Here is a 7,500-nt window from a genome sequence, read left to right as displayed (position 1 = left end):
AGAGAGAGAGAGAGAGAGAGAGAGAGAGAGAGAGAGAGAGAGAGAGAGAGAGAGAGAGAGAGAGAGATCAGCGATAAATCATACGAAAGTCGACTAAAACATATGAATCTGTTTTCCCTAAAAAAGCGTTGACTCAGAGATGGCTTGACACGGTCTTTAAGATTCTGAAGGGATTTGACAATATCAAAAGTGACAAAACTTTCACACTAAAAGAGAATTCGACAAGAATTAAGGGTCTCAAACTGTCAGGAAATATATTTAATTTGGAAGTGGGTATAAACAAATTCGTCAACCGTGTAGTTAACGATAGGAATAAACTTCCTGCAGAGGCAGTGAATGTATTTCAGTTCGAAGGTATAGGATTCGTCTAGATAAACACCTAAGCAGCATGATGTAGTGCCTGCAATCTATTTTTTACTATTTGTTTATTATCATTTGTCTGTTTATTATTGTTTACTTGATTATTAATTAATTTATTCATTTATTAATTAAATGATAATCAAACAAATAATATCAATTAATTAATTGATTAATTAGTTAATTAATATGATAATCAAACAAACAATATTAATTAGTTAATTAATTAATTGATTAAATGATAATCAATTAATTAAATGATAATCAAACAATTGATTAAATGATAATCAAACAAACAATATTAATTAGTTAATTAATTAATTGATTAATTATAATCAAGGAGAGACAAAAACAGAGATAGATAGAGATAGAGATAGAGATAGATATAGAAACAGATAGAGATAGAGATAGAGATAGTGATGGAGATATATTTGTAGAGATAAAAGAGATAAAAGATAGAAATATAGAGATAGATGGAAAGGAATACGACTTATGAAAGCAACGATGAAGGAATCTAGAGAACAATAGTAGAGGAGACTTGCATGATTTAAGGGATAGGAATGTAATGCAAACGAGCTTCATATATCAACCAACCTACATACAGATGTCACAGAACCCATTAAAGACTAGTGGTCATTTTATTTATTTAATTTTAGAGAACAACAAATATCTGTTCACATTTGAAGTGATAGAATATTGGATTGGTATACCATTAAATCCGAGTTGCGTTTTAATGATTGATTTCTTACTGCTCAATGTTTGATTTAGTCTGAGATCTCTGATTATTTATTGTAGAACCAATTAATCTATATCTGCCTAGTGACCTCCTTATTAATTCTATTTTGGATATCCAATTTCATTCAGTTTAGAGCAATTTTTCATCTTTAATGGATTAAGTACAACAGAAGGAGAGTAGATTTGATTCCTAGGTCCATTGTAGCCATGCAAAGAGCTCTCGACGTTCATAGTGGATCGTCCTTTAACCTTCCTTTGTAGTGTATAATTTCAATTGCATGTCCATATAACTAATGTAATGTGATTATTATCTGTCCACTTCAATTGTTAGTATGAAAAAAAAAAACTTTCAAGAACTCAGGGGAACAGATTCTGAGTTCTTGGATCAAGAAATACAATTCATCTATGACATTGGAGAAAATTTAAAATATCCAAAACATCTTATTGATAAAACAAAAATCAAAGCTAGGAAATGTTTTCTTAATACTTCGCAGGTCAAACCATTTAATTATAGAAATATGTTAACAATTCCGTACCGCGAAAATTTAATCCATCTTCCTAGCATTTCTGAAAAATTTGGTATCCAGATAGTATTCAAAAATAATAATAACATTAAGAGTCTGTTAATTAAAAATTCTCCAAGAAGTAAAGAAGGATGTATTTATAACATACCATGTAAAAACTGTGATTTTATTTATATAGGCCAACATAAATATAATATTAGAACGGGGCAAGTGTCCAGTGGATTATTTGTCCACCAAAGGGATTATGGTCATAATATTGACTGGGGAAATTCTAAAATAATTGCTTCTTGTAATAACATTATAGAAAGAAATATTATTGAATCTTGTTTTATAAAAACAAATTTTGGAAATAACATGAACTTGAGTTTGGGTTTATTTAAATTGGACAATTCTATCATTGACAAAATTGTGTGTGATAAAATGTAATATGGGACCTCTCCGAGTATCCTTGTCTTCTTATGTATATATTGTTTCTTTCTGTATTGCTTTTTTGTACCTTTGAAAATGTCTAAATAGACGAAAACATTCGGTATCTGTTTTTTCAATTTCCCGATGGTTTCTGCAAAAATAGTTTATCACGTGTGTTTTGTGATTTCTTTGCATATATAAATATATATATATATATATGTATATATATATATATGTATATATATACATATATGTATATATACATATATATATACAGTATATATACATATGTATATATGCATATATATATATATATATATATATATATATATATATAAAAATATATATATAATACATATATATATATATATATATATACCTCGTTTTCCCCTTCGGCCTCGGCCTCGGGGCGGAACCCCAACACGAGATCCCCAGCACGAAGAAGAATGCGAAGAAGAACGCGAAGAAGAATGCGAAGAAGAACGCGGAGAAGAATGCGAAGAAGAACGTGAAGAAGAACGTGAAGAAGAACACGAAGTAGAATGCGAAGAAGAACGCGAAGAAGAACGCGAAGAAGAACGCGAGAAGGAAGAACGCGAAGAAGAACGCGTAGAAGAACGCGAAGAAGAACGCGAAGAAGAACGCGAAGAAGAAGGCGAAGAAGAATGCGAAGAAGAACGCGAAAAAGAAGAAGAAGAAAAACGCGAAGAAGAACGCGAGGAAGAAGAAGAAGAACGCGAAGAAGAAGAAGAAGAAGAAGAAGAAGAAGAAGAAGAAGAAGAAGGAGAAGAAGAATTTTTGTTTGAATCATTTTATTACGCTCAAAGAGCGGCAAGCCTAGTACATAGGTAATTAGCTATTTACATGAGGATCGTGACTCATAGGACACGCTGTTCGACTGAGGTGGCAATTCGTAGTTAAGTACAAAATTTCAGAGGTTGGGACACAGTGGTGGAGGACACGGTATATAATCAGTGGTAATAACAGCATGTATAAAACAATCACAGTCAACAGTATATACAAAACAAAAGTATGTACAATATCACAGTCATGATATAAGAGACATTGACATAATTGAGACAGTCGTGGACAAGATCATACATGAGAATTATTACGTCGTACAGCGATAGTTAGCACCCACCAAAGTGTGGGTGACGTAAGAGTAGTGTTTCTAAATGGTTATCGGCAAGCAAGTATTTACATACATCAATGACAGACTCTCTATGGGGGATTAAATCTGTTACTGCAGGGCATTCAAGGCAATAATGCTGAAGGTTATTTGCATTGGGCAAGTCACACAGTTTACAGGAAGAAAATTGAGGCATGTCTCTTGTCTCGCTCACCTGGCATACTGGTCTGTAGCCTAATCTAAGTCGAGCAGATACCACATTATGTCTTCTAACTAAGAGTCCTCGGCGGCGATATTTGTGGGGGCGATTGGCAAAGTGATCATAGTGCTGAATGGTCACACTCGAAGGTCGTTCGATATTCCTACGGTGAACGATAGGCAAATGAGCTGCAGCACGTATTTTGCGTCTGTAGAATGAGAGGGAACCAGGTGAAGCGTCAGTTGCAGGTGAGGGCTGTTCGCAGGCTGCCTTGGCGAGTAGGTCCACTGTCTCGTTGCTAGTTATTCCTACGTGAGAAGGGATCCACAGGAAGTGAATAACAAGGGAGTGCTCAAGGGCTGTGGCTAACTGAAATAGAATGAGAGTTACTAGGTTATGGGATTCTGATTTTTGGGAGGACAAGGCACGGAGAGCAGATTGAGAGTCACAGATAATTAGGCCATTACTACCAATACGTAGCAGTAGATTGACAGCATCCAGGAGTCCGTGGAGCTCGCAGGAAGTTGAGCTGAGGAAACCTGGTAGTCGGCGTCCAATCCAGCCTCCATGGGGTGGAACCATACTAGGCGAGTAGATGGCACAGCCCGTGTTTCCGTCCGGTTGCAGTGACCCGTCTGTGTATATTGTATGAACAGCTGGGAGGGAAGAGGTCACTTTGGCGATGGTTTCTAGAGCTAGTTGCTTCTGTAGTAGGGGCAGGTCACTCTTGCATGTTGGTGTATAGGTGACGGCGGGGAGCGGAACCTTCCAGGGGGGCGGATTGTGAACAATTTCTTGTCTAGGAATATGAAATCCTATACTCTGTAGGTTTGTGCAAATGGTTCTAATAAGGGCGCAACCACCAGGTTGGAGTCGGGGTCGAGGTGCGGTGGGGTCGAGAGACGTTGTGATGACATTCGAGTAGTGGGGGCTAATATGTGGGGTGTGTAAGCATTTAACAGTGAAATATGTTACGTTAGCGTGTATTCGTTCCGTCAGAGGGGATAGATGTAGTTCCTGTAGCATGTCGGCAACCCGAGTAGAGATTGGGCAACCTAGTATGAGCCGCATAGCTTTATTTTGAAATTTATCGAGGGGGTTCAATGCTGAGTTAGGGAGTTGACATAAGGCAGGAGAGAGATAATCGATGACTGAACGGATAAATGCTACGTATATATTTCTTGCCACTGCTATGGAGATCCCAGCAGCGTTGTTGGTAAGCCACTGAAGAGGTGTTAGGCGTTGTTGTAGTCGAGTCAATACGTCATCAACAAGTGGATGAATACGCTGCCGTACGGGGGTGGGGGGGGGGTGACGCGGACGGGCGCTCCCAGGTAGATATACTGCGTGCAGAGTGGTATAACGCTGGTACCTACTAGGAAAGCAGGGAGTGTTCGTGGCTTACGGGGAGAGAAGATCCTGCACTTTTCGGGGGATATGATGAGACCACATGAAGATGAGTGTTCATAAAACGAGTGGAGAAAGAGCTGAAGATCTTCAGAGGAGGTCGAATGAATGCATATATCGTCTGCATAACATGTAACTTGGGTACCTGGGACATCAGGGAGTAGAGAGAGAAGGCGATGCATGAGGACATTGAATAAAAATGGACTGAGGACACCTCCCTGTGGGGTGCCAAGGTCAAATCTCCTGGTAGCACTAATAGCCCCTTTATAGAGTACACGAGACGATCTGTTGCTCAGGTATCCTTGCACCCATCTCAAGAGATTCTCTTTGATATTAAAATCTACAAGCTGATCGAGGATGATATCCTTGTTTGCAATGTCAAACGCACTTTTAAGATCTAGAAAGGCCACAATACTGGTAGGGGAGAGGCGGGTGTATAATTCATAGAGACAGTGATGTGTGCTGCGGTGGGGCAGAAAACCATAGAGCCTAGTGGAGAGTTTGTCGTGGAGGCGGAACATGAGGCGGTTGAGAAGAATACGCTCCAGCACTTTGCTAAAGCAGGACGTGAGGGAAATGGGTCGGAATTTGTCGGAACCGGGTTTAGGAATTGGAACAATGAGACTGGTCGTCCAGGCTAGTGGAACATATCCATATTGTAGGCAGAGATTATAGAGACGGAGGAGGGGGTCACTTGGTACTATTAGGAGAAGGCGGAGGACTGAGTACGTGATACCATCATCACCCGGAGCTGTCGACCTACTGCTGGCAAGAGCACGGCATAATTCGGATTTTGTTATGGGTATATTGTCCTCCTCATCTGGTTCTAGCATAGCTGCGGACAGACGAAGAGTGCGATGTAACGAATGAGTGGAGAGGGACTCTCTAATATGCGCTGGGAGATTACGAACACTGGATTGTTCAGACCAATCCTCTATGAGGGCCTGTGCGTAATGAGATGGGCTATGGTGAAGACCAATGGGTGTCTTCTTTCGGATCACCTTCTTAATAAGTCTCCACATGGTTCCCACGCTCGTCTGTTGGTTGATGCCATTAGTGAATTGGTTCCAGGCGTCAGTGTGTGCACACTGTTGTATGGTTACCAAGGCGGAACTTGATTCTTGGTATTGCCGTAGAGTGTCGGGGTTAGGAGATCTCTGATATGCAAGGCCGTCTGCTTCTGCCTGTCTTTCTGCTGTTAGTATACGGTCGTTGAGCATCCAAGGCTGTACTCTCGTCTGGCGTTTGATATTTGGCCTACGTACATAGCGGTCGAAAAAGTTGTGTGTGCAGGTGACAAGAGAGTTGTATAACTTTTCAGGAGATTCAACATTAAACTTGGGGAGGTGTGCAGATACGAAGGAGACGTAGTTGGGAGAATACTTTGGGGGGATACTGATTCGCGTGCGTTGGTAAGCTGGAGTAGGCATCACTGGGACTGAATACCGAAGGCAGAGAGCGAGGTGATCTGAGAAGAGGACAGGCACCGAAAAGCACTTGACGTTGGTAGGCACGAGTCCACATGTAAGTATGTGATCGAGGGTACCCCCCCGAGCGTGCGTAGCACCACCAGTGTTCCAGCGAGTTAGATGGTTGTGATGTATAAAGTCGACTAGCCGGGTTCCGCTACGATTTACAGTGTCCGATTGGTCACCTAGGGTAGGGTGTCTAGCATTAAAATCGCCCATGTATATCATACCACGAGTTGTGGGAGTAGGAAGGGCTGCAGTATTCAGCTTACCAGGGGCAGAATAAACGTTACAGAGGCGAATTGTACCACTTCCTAGTGCAACCTCAATAAGTTGGTAAGTCGTGTCATTGTCTTCGGAAGTGCCGAGTGGTCGATGCTGGACGGTGGAGTGTACATAAGTAAGGAGCCCATTTCGAATGTGGTGAACATATGGAATATAACCACTAAGGGATGGGGCTGCCCCCCCCACCAGTGGGACGTCCAACAAAAGCTTCTTGGATAAAGATGACGTTCGGTTGATGATGGTTGACGTAGGCCCTGAGTGCAGCAACCTTCGCGGGTGTGGTTATACCACAGGCATTCCAAGAGAGGATGTGTAGCTGTGCGTTGTTATTGAACGTTATTTCTGTTCTTTCGGAGGCCAGGTGAGACGATAGTAGAGGATCGGGCACTACCTCCTGTTGGTCCTCGGGAGGGGGCGTCCACTGTGATGGCAATCATTTTCTCGAGGCGAGTAACGAGCGAGTCAAATTTAACAGTAAGTGCAGAGGTTGACGCGATGTTAGCCTGCTGGGCATCCACGAGCGATTTGAGTGTTGCATCGTTAACCGATAGTCGTGTAGACAAGGAGTCAAAGGCGGCCATAAGAGAATCAAAGCGAGCTTCGATGCTATCAAATCGAGTTTCAATAATTGCAACACGATTTGTAAGGGAGACACACTGAGACTTGAGAGATTCTACGGCCTCTTGGAGCGTAATGATCTGCCGAGAGGCGGCAGCGGTGGATGGCGGCGATGGTGGCGGCGATGGTGGCGGTGGGGTGGAGTTTGGGTACTCGGAGCCAAGCGTACTCGTTTGGTACATCCATGCCACACATTAACTCCGGGCATTTGGCATCGCGGGCATTTCCACTGCGATTTGTCTGGTGTAGGTGGTTTTGGTGAGTCTGTCGATGATGCCGAGGTAGAGGTAGGTACTGTGGTTGCTGTAGGACTACGATGAGGGCAGGAACGCGAGTCATGTTCAGCTGAACACCATGCACACTTTTCAT

This window comes from Oratosquilla oratoria, chromosome 10 (genome assembly GCF_046742065.1).
Source record: "Oratosquilla oratoria isolate Oo_2021 chromosome 10, ASM4674206v1, whole genome shotgun sequence".
Classification (NCBI taxonomy): domain Eukaryota; kingdom Metazoa; phylum Arthropoda; class Malacostraca; order Stomatopoda; family Squillidae; genus Oratosquilla; species Oratosquilla oratoria.
The sequence above is the reverse complement of the archived record's forward strand: the minus strand, read 5'-3'. Positions refer to the sequence as shown.